The 17,190-nt window shown below is 43.1% G+C and overlaps 1 long non-coding RNA gene across 1 annotated transcript; it reads right to left on the reverse strand.

Annotated features, from left to right (window-relative positions):
- Positions 1 to 6,226: 6,226 nt before the first annotated feature.
- Positions 6,227 to 17,156, reverse strand: LOC308571645. The gene is made up of 5 exons (XR_014001563.1): positions 17,081 to 17,156; positions 16,273 to 16,396; positions 10,648 to 10,912; positions 7,182 to 7,284; positions 6,227 to 6,361 (listed from the first exon to the last, which is right to left on the reverse strand). It is a non-coding gene; the product is annotated as an uncharacterized lncRNA (long non-coding RNA).
- Between the last annotated feature and the right edge of the window lie 34 nt (positions 17,157 to 17,190).

The raw sequence follows: 17,190 nt of genomic DNA on the forward strand, positions 1-17,190 counted from the left end.
CATAAAGAGACTTGGCCTGCCAGTCCCAAGCCTACCTAAGTCGCTTGGCCTTTCATAATGGTCTTGCATTCGCCAGATGAACTTTATTTCAAGATTGCCCTGTTTAAGGGAGTGCCTCTCACAATGCCAGCTCTGTGTGAAATTCTGGGTTTGTTTGCTTTATAACAGAATATTATAGACTATCAAAATCCAATGCAGGATGAGTACCATAGGTTCAAAGGCATCCCTAGGGGTTAGTGAAGTTGGCCCCCACTAAGGGTGCAGACCCACCTCTACATGACTTAAAGTTATTATAGTTTTATATAATTACTCTGCAGTATCAGAAGCTGACTCTATAGATCAGGGGTCAGCAAACTTTTTCAGTCCACTGTCCCTCAGACCTTGTTGGGGGCCGGACTATATTTTGGGTGGGAAAAAATAATGATCAAATTCCTATGCCCCACAAATAACCCAGAGATGCATTTTAAATAAAAGGACACATTCTACTCATGTAAAAACACGCTGATTCCTGAACCGTCCACAGCCCAGATTTAGAAGGCGATTGGGCTGTATACGGCCCCCGGGCCTTAGTTTGCCTACCCATGCTGTAGATCCTTCTGCGCTACTGATATCTGGGTCTTTATTTGTGTTGTATATTTTGTAAAACTTCTAAAAAAGGGATTTATGTAGACATTGCTTTGCTGAAGAACTACACTGCAAAATTTGGAGATGTGCAAAATTCAAAGGGTGGTGATGTTTCAGTTCATGTATTATTTCAGAAAGTGTGAATGAGGTAAGTTCCCCTTTTAAGGCAAACCAAACTGAATCTCTCACGCATCCCTAATGCAGACCCAGCACCAGCACCTGGCATGGCCAGGAGCCTAGGAGCCTCACAGGGGCTGACAACTGTTCCCACAGCAAACTCTCCTGGACCGTTTTAACATTTACTAGGGTGGAAAAAAGTGAAGTGCTGGCTGACGAGGCCCACCACCTTGACTTTCCTAGAATGCCTGCAATGTCCTCCAGCCCCTGGGGCAACTGAGATTTGCAGACCATCTTGAATGGGGCAGGCCCTGGCACAGGGGGCCACAAGTTCCATGAGCAGCTTTATGGTTGAGCTGTGTGCCTGAATATCTTAGGTCCAAATTCAACATGTTGGGTCCATGCGTAATCCAAATGCTTTCCTTGTGGGTGAATGTTCTTTATTTATTGTTGCACAAAGAAATCAAATGTCGTAATATTTCACATTCTGCTAGCAATGGCACAGAAAGCCAATGTGCCAGATAAACTTAGGGAGATAAGGAAGTGCATAGCTAGAGTGCATATATTATCATCACAATGAGATGCCATTGTTTATGGAACAAACAAAATCTAATATGCAAGCAGATGGTCGGTCCGGATAGGTAAATAAGAAAGGCTAGGGCTTAAAGCTGAGAATGAACAATAGCCCCGGAAGAAAGCATGCCACCCCCTTTGACCAGACTTCCATCCAGGAAGTGCAGGCCGTACTATAGTCATCCTGTATCCTGTTCTCCATCTAAGGGCATAGATTCAGTTCCAGTTAATCATACTAGCCCTGCTTTCCTGCATAGAGACGCTGCATAGAGACGCTGCAGATTCTAAGCAGAATTACAATGGGAAATGTTTCTCTGTGATTCGTCTGCACAGTCTGAAAAATGAAGGGGAACTCAGAAATGAACGTTTGGGGTTCAGAGCAGAATGAGCATGCAAAGCTGCCTTAAACTGAATCAGACCATTGATTCAACTAGCCCCCTTCTGTCTAAACTGGCAACAACTCTCTAGGGTCTCAAACAGATAGTCTTCCCTGCGAGATGCTGAGGACTGAAGCTGGTATCTTCAGGATGCAAAACACGTCCTCTGCCCACTGAGCTAAATCCCTTCCCTGTATGTGGCTCTTTTCCCCCCTTTTTGCTTCCTACTTCACTTGTCTCATGCATCAGGAAAATGGAGCAGACTAGAGCCTTTTGTGGAGAACAGAGTTGCCAGAATTAATGTGGATCACCAGAGCTCCTGTGCCTTTGACAATTTGTGTGCGGAAAGGAATTTGACGGACTGAGACTTCTTTTAACAATGTAGTACCGTGATGGGAGAAGCGACATGACTGCAAATGAGGAATTATGTGACATTTTGCATTGATTTTACTAGGCAAACAAAGGTAGAAAATGCCCATTATTATTAAAGCATTCATTGATTTAGAAACACCTTGCTTGAAATACCATTATCCACTTGGTCCATTATTCTAGATCGATTAGGTCAGTTACTTATTTATTTATCTGCTTCAGATAATAGAAGTCTCTAAGTGGTTTACATAAAAACAATAAAAATGCAACAACATTCAATAAAATTTCCTAATAATAAGATAAACATGATATAAAAACTGAGTGGTGCACAAAACAAAAATAAAATTGAATTAAGAGTAAATTTCTGGGACTTTACAAAGGTGTTGGAATCTTGGCAGAACTACAGTTCCCAAGGTTAATTTGAGAGTGCCGTATCTCCAGCGTGAGGAAACACTTTCCAGTGCTTTCCAACATGGGCAACCCATTGGCATTTCAGTGGTTACATGCCAATGGTGGTTGGGGAGTCTTCCCTGTGCACAGCAAGCCACAGTCTCCAGCCACAGAAACACTGGAGGTTTCAACACTTATATCTCTCCACCCAGGCAAATGGCAATACTACAGTCCATAGACATATTCCAGGCAGGTCAAAGGAGGGCCAGGGAGGGATGTGGCTAAAGATTGTGTGACACATTTTTATAGCCATTTCCTGTAAGTTTATAGATGAGTTTACAGGCATTTGTGAAATCTGGCACTACTGTAGGTATGTGATGTGGGCAGCTAATTTCATGTTTAGCTTCATGCGTGCCGTGTGGGTGGGAGGACACCCCCTGGCCCCATGTGTCACATAGGCCTAACTTGCACACATACCCGTTTAAAGTTATTCTGCATTACACTAATGAGTTTACATTCTTTCCTTCACAGCAACATTGGCACCATGCAGTAGAAATAATATATAATCAGAGGGTTCTGAGAGGAAGGAAAAGGACCGGCTATATATGGTCACCTTCATTTGTAGGAAGTTGAGAAACACCATAACTGTTTTCACATTTCCTAGCGGGAAGAAAGAGAGGGGAAATGACTGTGGGTCGTGCTTTCCTGAGCTAAACTAAGCAGCATAGGATGCAGGTCTGTTAAGAGCTGTGCTCCCTGAAATGCCCACATCAGCAAAAAAGGTGAGTGTGTTTGTGTGCAAATATTCCTCCATGAAAAGGTGGCGTGTTTTTCCAACACAGCGCTTCCTCTGCGTGCACCGTTAACCTCCTGCTTTTCTCGACGAACACCATCCAATCGGTAGACCAAAAAGGATAGCGCTTAAATGGCTTGCTCACAAAGCTGCAGGTTCACTTAACAACACAGAGGGAACTTCAGGCCTGCCTGTGGCCCTCCAAGCTTCTTTGTCTGGCCCTCGGGGCTCTCTCTAGGCCACACCCCTTTCTGCCCCTGCTCTGTGCCCTCAAGTGATTTTGCCTGGCTTGAATGTGTCCTTCAACTGTGCTAATTTCTCTTGTTTGCTTGCTTGGATGGAGAGATATAGGGGGGCATGTAGGAACCTCTGGCTTTGGTGGGGCTGGAATGTAGCCTACTGCACAAAAGCAAGAGCCTCATCCATTGCCTCTGGCCCTGTCTAGCCCCTGAAAGGATATCCATAATGAATGTGGCCATCAGGCTGATAAAAGACTGTGGCCACCTTGACACCATGCCATCTTCCACTTTAAACAGTCATGACCCCCCCCCCCAATAATGATGGGAGCCATTGTTTGTTAAGGGTGCAGAGAGTTGCTAGGAAATGCCAATTCCCTTCCCACAGCTGTTTAACAATCAATCCCTTTTCACAGGGAACTCTGGGAATCATAGCTCAGTGAGATTAAGAGGGGTTTCCTAACAACTCTCAGCACCCTTGACAAACTACATATCCCAGAATTCTTTGGGGAGAAGCCATGACCACCTGAAGTGGTATCATAGTGCTTTTAATGTATGGTGTGGATGTAGCCTATGAGCACCGTCCCATTTACTACGCATCCAGTGCACTACCATCGCTGGCTTGGGAAACAGTGTACAGACGACATTAGTCACAATCTATACCTATTTTGTATTGATCCTGTCACTTCTTATGAAATACTGCATTTTGCCAAAAACCAGCTGAATTGAGAAAAAGAATGGCCAGCCTGCATTGCAAACCAGTAATGTGCACACAGTCAGATATTCCCCAGCCCTGACTTAACACACGAAAACGATGCATCTATATTGTCCTTCAGCTTGTCGGAGGGAAGTACTTCTTGCAATGGCCCAGAGGATATGTAAAATAAACAGGAAACCTTCACTATAATGTAGATGGCATGCCAGAAATACGTTCTCTTATCAAAGCAATGGGACCCTAAGTGGGAAGCGGTACTTAACCAGACAGCAAGGAAACCATTTATGCACCTGATTGTGCCTTAAGATCTCCCTCAGTCCAGGCCCTGGCACTGCGTGACAAGATTCTCTTTGTTGAATGGTGTTTTGAATTAAAGTTCAGAGTATAATACCCTCATTGTGACGAGGGATGAAATCAGCTTCTTTGCTCAGTGTACCAGCCAGAGAAAAACAAGAGCGCAACATCCCAGGGAGAGTCCTTGGCGCAGCTCAAACTGAGGAACATTCCCAAAGTTCTAGTCTTACATGTGGATTTCCAAGCAGAAAAAAAGGATGGTAAGGTGAGAGTTGAGGTCTCTGTACAAAAGAACTGCACCTCCGCACTGCTTAACCAGGGCAGTTAGTTCTTCTGACACCGACTTGCTTTATGCGCTTGGGCAAGTCATTGAAAATAATGTGTTCTTGACTATCTCAGATAACAATGGTTATCTGTTCATTCCACTGATCTTAACTGGCTAGGTTTTACATGTTTTAATATATGGTACTCGTAGATCTGCTCAGGCCCCTTGAGATCTGGCCAGCTAAAAATTTAAATAAATGACTTCATAAATAAGGGGGTGGTTAGGCATCTTAGCCTCCCCCAGATCCAAGTGGAACCTTACACAAAAATGATGGGGAGGGAATTCTTGTTCTGATCACCCCTCTGTGTCTTCTCAACTTTATTTATTTATCATTAAATTTGGATACTGCCCTTCATTGGGAGATCTCAGGGCAGTTTGCAGCACAAAAACACAAGATAACAATGCAAAATACATAATAAAAACAAGAACAGAACAAACCAATAACCCCCCTCCCACTTCTTTTCCCCATCTTCCTTCCACCACAATTTGCAAGTTCTCTTTACCTCGTCTGCCAGAAGATGATGCAGAATTCAGAACCGGCAGGCCCAGTGCTTCACAGCACATTAAAGAATCACTGCAGCAGGATTTATGGTGCTATTTCAGGGAATATATGGAATGGGCCAAGATTTGGCAACTGTACTGGATCCCATGATGCTTCCCCAACTGGGCAAGCAATGAGAGGGAGTACATAGAGGCAGCTGTGATGACACTCCGCAGTTTCTGAGTTGGTGCAGCATAGTGGCATTTGCTGGTCTCAGTCAAGAGTGGCACAGCTACAAAATCTGCCAGAGGGGTAATGGTCAAGCATTTGCCATTCAGACACTTGCTTGAAGACAGCTCTGACTCATCCCCCAAAGAGCAGAGGAGTGACAGATTGACAGATGGCTCTGCCACGCAAACATCTCCTCCTGATGTCTCTAGCACATCTCTTCCGTTCTATGCCTCTCTGTGAGTTTCAGGCCCCAGACAGCTGCTGCTGTTAATTATGATAACATTCCTGATCCAGGGATGGGAATTAGAATAATGAATTGGTACATAGTGGTAACTGTTTTGCTTTCTGGAGAAAATGCCTGTATTAATTTTTGCTAAGCAAGCTTCATTCACCACGTAATAGACTGTGGTTCAGATGGAATTTTTACCCAAATATATGGCCTTTTAAAAGAGAGGGAATTGTTTCATCTGGTGTTATATTTTGTACGTTCTGTTTGGTCGGAGGCCAGAAGAGCTTTGGAACATTGATTTCATCTGTTTGCTTCTTAATTTTTAGACCAAGCCTTATAGCAGATCAGCACAGTCAGGAGCTGGAGTCAGGTGAAGGTCTGCAATAAAAAAAACCACTGGTCTCTGTGAAGTTAACTCTTTATTCACACAAATCAAAACAATGCAAACCTAGTAATCCCAGAACTCTTCCCAGTAGTTCTTGCCCCATTGAGGCAGCTGCAAGGACTTCCTAGGTCCCTTCTCCTCCAGGGTTTTTTTCCAAGTAGATGTAGATTGTGCCTGCATTCAACCAATCTCTCCTCTGCCCTTTTCATTTTTCTGTGTATTCTAGGAGACCAAGGGAGAGGGGAGCTGGTCTCAGCAGGAGGAGGAGTCTGCATCTTTGGCCCTCTCCTCTCCAGCCTCCTTTTCTGCATCTGAACCTGGCCTGCTCTCTGCCCCAGCCTCTTCCTGCTCACTAAACCCTGTTACCCCTCTTTTGCTTCTGACACATCTTCCTTCCAGTCTGCTCTCTTCTCTTCCTCTGCCCATTCATTGTTGTCCCACCACCACCAGTCCCCTGGCTCTGACCTTCTTCCCCTGGGGGTTCCCTTAGGGGTTCCCCAGCTGGTGCCTCTACATCCAGCCAATCCATGGCATTGACCCATGCCAGGGGCTGCTAACTTTCAGGGGGCATTTGAAAACTTGGCATGCCCTGCAACTCACACCATGGCCTGTTCTCTTGGCAGAAGAAGAAGAAGAAGAAGAAGAAGAAGAAGAAGAAGAAGAAGAAGAAGAAGAAGAAGAGTTTGGATTTGATATCCCGCCTTTCACTCCCTTTAAGGAGTCTCAAAGCGGCTAACATTCTCTTTTCCCTTCCTCCCCCACAACAAACACTCTGTGAGGTGAGTGGGGCTGAAAGACTTCAAAGAAGTGTGACTAGCCCAAGGTGACCCATCAGCTGCATGTGGAGGAGCGGAGACACGAACCCGGTTCCCCAGATTATGAGACTACTGCTCTTAACCACTACACCACACTGGATCCCAGTAACAGAATGCTTCTTTCAAGCTTAATTTCAGGGCGGGAGGTGGTTCTGTGGGCACATGTGTGCTTGTGGGCAGCATGTTGATGGCTCCTGATATATGCAGTGCAGGCTGTGAGCTCTCACCTTTGGAGAATTCTTCTTTATGCCTCTTGTGCCTATTCACTGTCCGGAGCCGTAAGCCAATTCTGAGATGCTTGGTGCTTGAGGTAGAAAATCCAAATGGCACCTACCAGAAGTAAAAATATCATAGTCAATTAAATAACTAACAGTGTGCTGCTCTTTAATGGTTCACAATATCTGCCATCTGGAGCAGCTGCCTAATGGTGTGGCAGAGCCTCAAGCACAGGCTAAATTCATTATTTTCAAAACTGAAAAAGAATTAAGCAGCTGATGTTTACGGGATACCGTTCCCTCCAGCTCCATATCAACATTTTCACAAGTCGCATTCATTTCCACATCTAACTGTTTGTTTCCAACTTTGATCAGAATGAGCAATGGCATTCAATTCTCTTTAACAGGAAGGGAACAAGATGACAGCAGTGGGTAAGTCCCATGGGTGGGCAAACTAGTGACACCTCGTGGCAAAGACTGGAAGCGATGAAGTTAACAAATCAAGAGGTTTGGTAAGTCACAAGGAGAGGAATGCTTTCAAAAGACAAACGTAATGAGAATGGAATTTTAAATGCTGTGTTTCATTCACATAGCCTAATTCCCGACTCTAGTACAGCTTTGTTTCTGTTTCCATGTACTGATTATTATATTTGTTTCTGATTTGTGCATGTAGCCAGAAGCCTAAAACATGCAAATTATGGTAGAAGAATTATTATTAAATAAATGTAATTATACCTTTCCCCCACCCTCTTAATTTACATAATATATATTGGTTAGAGAAAACAGACCCTCTGATTATGTTTAAATTGCCTGGATGCAAAACCTTGTTCTTGTTGTTTTTACTGTTTTTTAAAAAGTTTATACAAGCACACAGTGAGTAATGTGGTGGAATAACTTTTGAAATTATATTACCTCCGAAAAAATATTTTACATTTCCGCCTGCCCTTTCTCAAGGGGCTCAGAGCAACACACACATTTCTCAGCTCAATTGCATTTTATATTCACAGCGAGAAAGGGTAAACAGAGAGATTATAAAGGACCCAAGAGCGCCAAGCAAACTTCATGGCTATATGAAGCTCTGAAACACAGATTAGGATCAGGACACCTAAATGGCTGTCTTTGGTTGCCTGCCTGCCCTTTAAGATCCACAAAAACGGGATTGGGGAACCTTTGGCCCTCCAAATGTTGCTAAACTACAATTCCCATCAGCCCTAGCAAGCATCGTCAGGGTGATGGGTGTTGTCATTCATTAGCATCTGGAGGGCCAAAGGTTCCCTACACCTGTACTAAAGAGACTCTACTCACAATCCTGCTGGTATCCAAGGTAATTTTGGCAGGGATACAGCAGTGAGCCTTCTCTGTGGCAACACCTAGGGGGTTGGACCATCTTACTCAGTGGTTGCTTCAAGACAACCTGTGTATTGAGCATTGCTCCTGATTTCTTTGCACACAAGTTACAGGAAGGTTAGGCTATTTATTGAGCGTGCGTTCCAATTTATGGGGATGTTGGACAATGCTGTGTCTTACCATTGTCCTCCCACACTTTCCAGTGTGTTTCCCCATCACTTTCCCAATCACAAAGTGTCTGGCTTTGCAGGGAAATGGCTATATTGCACAAAAATCACTCAACTGTAATTGTGCAACCTGAGTTTGCTGGTATGTGGTTGATTCCCACCCCTAAATAGCCAGCCTGGCGTGGTTGTCTTGCTTCCTCTCTGATGGGTTTCTGTCGCCCGATGAGGACCTTCCTCTTTTAGCAGGCCAAACTGAAACTATTTCTGATTTTTTTTATATATAGAACTAGCCCAGGTTGTGCTCATCTGCTGTGCCATCTTTCAGTATTTAAATTCTTGTTGAGATGTTTGTGATTGTTTTCAAAATTGGTTTCAAGTCACCCTAAGTGATGGTGGCAGTGTTTCTCTTGCTTAAATGGAAGGGCGGGATGGAAATACATTAAATCAATAAATAATTAAAATAAAGGATACGGATTTGAACCCAAGTATCTCCAATTCTCCTTATCCCCTGCACTGTTTCCTAATTCCAACCATGTGTTTGGAATGACGGTGAGTCACAATATAAGAAATATAAATGAACAGGTCTTGTGGCACCTTAAAGATGTACAAATTCTGTTATGGGCTTTTTTTGAACTAGAGCTCACTTCATTGAATGCTAATCTGGATGGGCTCAAGGTAATCTATAGCCATGTCACTTTCTGAGGTTTTATTCCTTTCCCTAGCGCTGTCTTCCTCTGAAATCTGTTCTGAAGAGATTTGTAGTACTGACAGCTGAAGTTTTGGAGTGCTCTTCCTCCATTGCTAGGATCGTAAGTGATTTTGAGGAAAGTGAGCTACTGTCACAGATACCATGGCCGTGACACTGACATTAGTTAAGTAAAGGGGGGGCATGTTGGGAAAAGTTCAGGAACTTGGCTCAGGGACTGGTTTACATCTCCCCTTCTTCTTTCCATTCTATTGTTTCCACCAGGAGTAATTAAAAAAAAAAAAAGCAACTGCAAAATGTACTGAGGGTCAGAAGAATGCACCTCCAACGTCACTTCTGTTGCAGCAGCCAGACAGCCTAGCAGGGCATTAGATGAGCGGTTAAAACACCTTCAGCTGTGCCCCACCACCCTTAACCTTCAAACTGCACTCTTAAACCTTTTTTCAAAGCAAGCATCCATCACATTCTTTTCCTTCACGTTGTTCACTTTTGTTGTTTCTGTTTTCCACGGGAGGAAGTTTAAAAATTGCCTCAGTTTCAAGTCAATTTTTGCCTTCCTCCTTCTCAGAGCTTGGCTCAGTTCCCTAATTTGCCAATTGTAAAGGGCTGCAATAACAACAACAACAAATGTTCCAAGGCAAACAGAAACCTGCTTTCATTCACCTTTTATTAAACTGAAGTGTTTCCATTGATCAGAGACCGCTACACCAATTTTCCCCAACTCAGGCTCAATTGGGTGCTTAATCGACCTGACGGTGTCTTGCCCTTCTATAAAGAATCATGATATTACAAGGGTTCTGGGTATTAATTAAAGTTTCTAAAGGAGTTGGCCAGTTGGATTAAACAAGAGTAGAGAAGATATGTATCAAAAAGCAAGTAAAACGGTTAATTTCATTAAAGCAACAACAGGGATCCAGTGTTAGGTAGCGGTAGAGAAATCGGATGTGAACTGGGGAGACCTGGTTTGTGTTGGCACCCACCACACTTTTATGTATATGAGTATCAGCACCTTATTTTCACCCCCAGGCCCCCCAAAAGGAGTGCACACATGCAATGAACACATAAACATGTAGTAGGAATGCCATCACTGCTCACAACTTGGGCACTAGAGATAAGGAGGCTGTCAGATTCTTCCACCCAACTGGGACCCCTGATTGGCCAGGCACATGTTTATTTATGTATATTCCGCTTTTAAGGTGGCGTACAAATAAAATTGAATACATGAATAAAATCACAATAAAAGGATATCAAAATTAACCAAGTCATCAGGATTCTGAAGCCATTTTCTGCCATCTCTCTCTCTCTCTCCTGGGATCTTTCCCTCGATGGTGATAAGATGACCCTTTTCCTCAGACCACTGAATGCATGCAGGCTGCAACAGGGTGCAAGGAAGAGCACAATCAACGGGAGCATCAGTGTCAATGTGTGGTTGGCAGGGGCTTTCCGCATCACACTTTCGTTGAACGTGTGGGAGGCTTTGTTTGAATGCTCTGTGTCTCAGCCTAGTCTGCTTCACAGGGTTTCTGAGAGCATAAAAAGAGGAGAAAGTGCTATTAAACATGTAAAATGACCTTTGGAAGGTTACTGTTTTCAGTTTCCTCAAATGAGTGGGGCATTCCTAGGATCAGCTCTGGCTTTGAATTATGTTATCAGTGGTGATGTTTTACAACCATAATTAGACACTTTATAAACCAGCACCAATATGGTGCTCCCAATCAGCTTAAATCCTTACAGGAATAGTTTGTGCTGCATGTTGGTACCAGAGAGGTTGGACGGTTGTCTCAAGTCCTTTAGGGGACAAAATAATATCAAGAGTTGTCTTGACTTTCCTTTAGGTGATCTGGTAGCTTAGATGTAGCACAGTCAAGCAAAGGAAATTCCTTCCAGCTGCTTCTACATGATATTTGTCTTTGTCTGAAACCAAGAGGTGCATGTCCATATTGAGAGCACTTTTCTCTTTTCTTTCACTTGTCTGACACAAACTATTATCATATTTAAAGTGAAAGTGAGCTACAAAAACTTTCATCAAGGCTTTTCATCTGGAAGCCACTGGAAATGACCATCATTGCCATCTCTCTTCTAAATTTTCCAAATGTTAATCAGTTGAAGGACAGAGAAACCTTACATTTCATGGACAGTACAAATAAAATTTCAGTATCATCCTCACCTACAAAGTTCAGATGGGTTTATCTTTCCTTTCAATGATGCCTAGTTATATGGAGCCTGTTAGAATGATCAGTTCAGTTGAAACTTCCTCACATGAGGTAATAAACTCATAATCAACCATTAGCTTCTTTCACTAAATTTATCATGCACAAAAACAGGCCAATAAGGTGAAAATGGGTGAGTGGACCATGCTCAGATATGGGGATTTGCCCACTGCAAGTTCACTGCAATTGCTACCCAACCCATGGACATGTTTAGTTGGAAATAAACCCACTGAGAACGATAATGCTTTGTAAAATGATAATGCTGCCTTTTCATCTTTGCTTTGTGAAATTGCCCCCCAAGGACCCATACTTAGATTTGGGACTGATATCGTGCCATGGGCAGGTTCACTGGATACTGGATTGCTGAAAACAAATGTAAATTGCCTTTTCATCTCTGGACATCTTGTGTTTTGGAAAGCCACAAGAACATGGCTGGTCCTAAACTGAAAGGTACTATTGCAGAGAATTTAACACAGTTGAGGAAAGCCAGTCCTTGTACTAGATGAGAGCCATTAACTTTTAGAGTATCTCTTCTTCATGATGACGTTAAGTGGATCAGATCCCTATTGCACAAAAATAAAGGTCTTGAAGTCCTGCCAAATTTTGGCATCTGGTAGCTCTTATGGAATGTTACATCTGCTCACAGTAACAGTGTACGGGAATTGAGTGCTCCTAGAACCACAGGTTCCATTGTCACCATTTGAAACAGCAAAGGCCACTCTTTTTTCAGCCTCCTCTGAGGAAAGCAATTTTTTAAAATGGTTGGCCTTAATTTGGGATGACCAAAGAACCACCTTGGTTCTGATATTATTATATGCCAGATATTACATCTACTCTCAATTTTCATCATCTAGCTGGGGATCTGTGAAAGTAGCATTGGAACCACTTATGAGAACACAAACATTCCTCCCCAAACCAATCATGATCCAGAAATGTGTTGTCCTGCCTTTGGCAATCCTGACTCACCAGTGCGTGCCTTGTTGAGATAAGCAAAGCTAAGATTGAACATAAAAGTGACTGTACTGCTGTAAGGTGGTCACCAATTAAAAGCTGCCCTTTGTAGGGGCCAACAAAAACACCAACCCATTGACACCCTAGACAGCTGTGTGGAGGCAGGATAGTTGCTCTTCCTGTGTTGCTGTGCCGCAAATAGTAGTCCTCATTCAATAGCCCCAAAGCAACCAAAATGCAGTCCCATGAACCTTTCAAATAGATGTTGACTTACACCACCCTTTTCGCCAGTGTAAGTTCAGCTGGGTTGCCGGATTGCGTGACTGAGCTGAACAAAGTTAAGACCCAGCATATGTCTCCCATGCCCAGTCCTACCGCTGCCACTTTCCCATAATGCCCATTTCCGGGGTTTATGCAGCCTAAAATCCATTTTAACTATCTACCCAAATCTTTAGCTACAAATTTCCAGTAATAATTATTTTTAAAGGATGGTGCATGAGAGGTTGGTTTATACAGTCCATTAGGAAGTTCTCCTATGCAAACAACATTGGAATGCATGGAGACTATGCAAAACCACAAGTGCTCTTCACTTTGGTGGGGACTTCCCTGTAGGCTGTGCCCCATAGGGCAAAACCATCAGCTATCTTTCATGATATCCAAAATCTGCCATCTCAGGAAGCTGCTGCCTTGCTGTCCCTTATAGGAGGGTCGAGCTGCCTCTAAATCCCACCCACAAAGGAAGGGAGATAATATCCGAAAGATGGGTGAGAGCCTTCAGAGTGAGAGCATGCAATTAGATAATAGCCCAAGGACTGAGTGATCCGATCAAGATAAAAGGTAATGCATTTCCTATGAATGGACATCGGGCAATGAGCTGCAGTAATCACTGCAAAGAGAATACAGTTCAAAGAGATGAATGGAGTGAGAGTGGGGAGCCGGAGGGAGCCCAAGACCTTGAAAAAGACGTCAGCCAGCTTTTGCAATCAATAAGCAAGCATCCCTGGGAATGACACAACCAATGAGTCCAAATGATGCACATCATACTATGATACTAAATGCAAAAATATTATTCTCTGCAACAGGCATTCTAGCCATGCTGCTAACTAGTCCTATTTGTATGACCCTTCAGTTTGGAAATATTTGTGGTGGCTAGTTTAGTACTAATAAGCAACACCGATGCCTTAGGGGAAACACTGAAAATAGCAATATAAGAGAACAAGGAATGTGTTCATGGTGAATTCCGGCACCTCTTTTTCTAGAAAAATAGCAGGGTGGCGTGGGGTATGATGCAGCTGAGACAAGATCAACCACATAATAAAAGTGTCCAGCACTGCCACCAGAATTTTCGCTTTTTAAACCAAAGTACCTGTTTAAGCAGAGTTGAGAAAAGCATTTGCTAGATGTGCAGATAATTACAGACACAATGAGATGTATTCAACATTAGTCCTTCTTTGAGTAAACCTATTGAAATTAATGGACATGGCTAACTTAAGTGCTTTAATTTCAACGGCTCTGCTCTGAGTAGGATTTAGGTTGATTGAATGCAGCCCAATATTACACAACACACTTTTATGCTGTTTGGTTAACTCTAAATCTATTTAAAAGAAATAGATTGCTATATATAAAGCCAGTTCTCCTGGCATCCACCAAGCCCACAGCTGCCAAAACTATGGTTAGCTCTTGTCTGTGTGCAAATTCACTTCAAAGCTGCTTAATCCTTTTAACAGGAGAAGTGTCAGGGTTGCTATCATATACCCCCACCCCCCACAAACAAAATAATTTTGAACTCTGATAACAGAGCAACTATTAGAAGGACACCACACAGGCCAATCAAGGAATTTAACCAGAACAATTCAGAGTCAGGAAATAACCCACAACTTCAGACTGTGCAAATCAATATTACATATGCCCAAGGTATAGAAAGATGCACTCTGCACATGCACTTTTGATTGAGAAATCAAGGAGCCTGCACATCCAGAAATCTGTTAACCAACTACATAGCAATTCTATGTGAGAAAAGCTGCATAGAAAATGTTTGAGCTTTTTCTTTCACATTGCAGATAATGCTTTCTACTACACAGTCTCCTTAAAGTCTCTTTAATGTTTCAAAGGAATCCATATAAGTGGTCCCTCCTCACAGCTGATCAATCTTAATTAATTTCAAGAGGCCGCAGATGGTAAAATGATACTCTCAAACAGCTCCCTCAGGAATCTCTCTTCCTACTGCTCATTAAAAAAAAAAAACCAGAAGAGAAATTATACTTTCTCTGGCATTTCTTCTACTCTTGTAACTGATCTAGAGAAAGTTGAAATTGAACCCAGGACTTTTGCAAACAGGAGCCCATCCCTTAGGAAAGTCTTGCATTTCCAATGCAGTGCAAACAACTTTTGTGTGTTTGATTAGATGCAATCTTTGATTTATTTCAGGAGAAAAATGCAAATGAAACCTGTGTTGCCAGCAGTTTGAAAGATACACAGAAATAAAGAAGCCTTTGGAATATGTAATATATAAGGCACTGTGGGTGGGAGAGAGATGAATTAAATAGGGCAGAAGAAGAAGATCTTGCTCACAGAAATGGGATCTGAACTTTTCTTGCAGCTATCCCACTCTAGGGTACCTTTTGCAGGATACATCTGGCACATGGCAGAGGTTTCTGGGGATTGTTTTAAGGCACATGCCTAGTTCACATGGGGCACAGCTGGATTCCATTGTTGCTCTGTTTGAACAGCACTAGCCTATAAAAGTCTAATCTGAGCCAACAGGGGCTTGATCACATAGGAAGATGAACATACGGTGCTGCCTTATACTGGCAGTCCATTGGTTCATTTAGCTTGGTACTGTCAACACTGGCAGAAGATCTCCAGGGTTTCTGCACAGGGCATTTCCCAGTCCCAGCTGGAGGTGCCTGCCTAAGCGTGGGCTCCTCCCTGATCTTCAATATGGGTGGAGGGCAGGCGGTAATTTAAGGTATACAGAGAATGTGCTCAAGAAGCATTTATTATGAATCTTTGTTCTAACTTCCATTGGAACGTCTGAAGACAGCACAATGCCCAATGTAGCTAAGGGAGGGCAAGCAGGTTCTGCTTCTGATGTCACATGTCAATAAGGACTCAGACATCCAGCTACTGGAACAGGCATACTAGAAACTGCCTTATACGATGTCAGATCATCCTTGGTCTATCATCTAGGTCCGTATTGTCCACATTAACCAGCTCCTGTTCTAGTTTCCCAGCACTACCTTGAGATGCCAGGGGTTGAACTTGGGACCTTCTGCATGCAAAGCAGGTGTTCTACCACTGAGCTAAGGCCCCTTCCCTTGTTCAGAAAGCCCTTTGCAATCAAAACAGAATTCACAGCTCAAATGGCACCCCTCTCCCACTCATGTGAAGCCATTCTAGGAAAACTGTCCTAAACCCATGAGCACTTACTTGGGAGTGAGAGCTGCAGATTGAAAAAGTAGGCTGTGACAGCAGAATTATGGACTAAAACACTGGAGGTGGGGGTTAAATGTCCCCCTATTTATACCATATGCTGTATTGTATAAGTGTTGATTTATTGACTATATTGCAGCCATGAGGGCACAGGCAAAATATTACTGGCATGCTACTTGTTTTTTAAACCCACAACAAATTAGAAAACAAATTATTGGGTTGCCTCCAGACAACCTGTTTACTGAGGGTTCATCCCAATTTGTTTCCGCTGAAGTTATACGATTTCTAACCTGGATAGTTCAGTTGGTTAAAGCATGATGCTGATAATGCCAAGGTTGCAGGTTTGATTCCCCGTATGGGACAGCTGCATATTCCTGCCTTGCAGGGGGTTGGACTAGATGATCCTCAGGGTGCCTTCCAACTCTAGGATTCTATTATCTATGGTTGCTACCTCATCTTTTCTAGTGCATTTCTACTACAAAAAGTCGCTTTGTTCTTTATGTGCCTTTGCTGAACAAGAGCACAGAATCTGACTTCAATTGTGCAAGCCCGTTCTGTCAGGATGCCGCTGAAACCCTCCCACAAAATAATGGCAGCCTGGAGCTCAAATGAGGGCCCACCTAAAAGAAAGTTAGTAGCTATGGGCATGTTATCATTTTCTAGTGCCTGAGAAGGATTGCAACATTGAAGAAGAGTGCATATTTTGCATGCAAAAGATTCAATCCTTAGCATCTCCAGATGTGGTTTCCTTGCTTTGGAATCTGGAAAAGAAATCATGCCAAGCCAATACTGAACTTGATGAATCGGTGATATGACATCGCAGAAGCATCCTCCTTTGTTTCTATGAGAGAAATTAACTCCACATTTTTTCCTTCTTTAATAGTCCCTTTGTTTTCTGGAGATACGCGGTCTCCACATAAATGCGCGCGCGCGCTCGCGTCTTTCGTTTTCTCCTCGGTCAAGGTTTCAAATCAAACTGGCATCTATTGGTGCAACCCGAATTTTAACAATCAGACTAAATATCTCGCCATTTATCAGCCCTGTAAAACTGACGCAGGGTCACACAGCTTCTCTTGCGCAGGTTAAGGAAAAACGAACCAGCTGCGCCAGGGAAATGGGCCTCACGACTTCCGTTGCCAAACAGATACTTTCCCCATAGCAGCCTAACAAGCTTCCTCCTCCGTCAGGCTTACCTAGGGACTACAGCT

Source organism: Podarcis bocagei (genome assembly GCF_964188305.1).
Source record: "Podarcis bocagei genome assembly, chromosome: 1".
Taxonomy (NCBI): domain Eukaryota; kingdom Metazoa; phylum Chordata; class Lepidosauria; order Squamata; family Lacertidae; genus Podarcis; species Podarcis bocagei.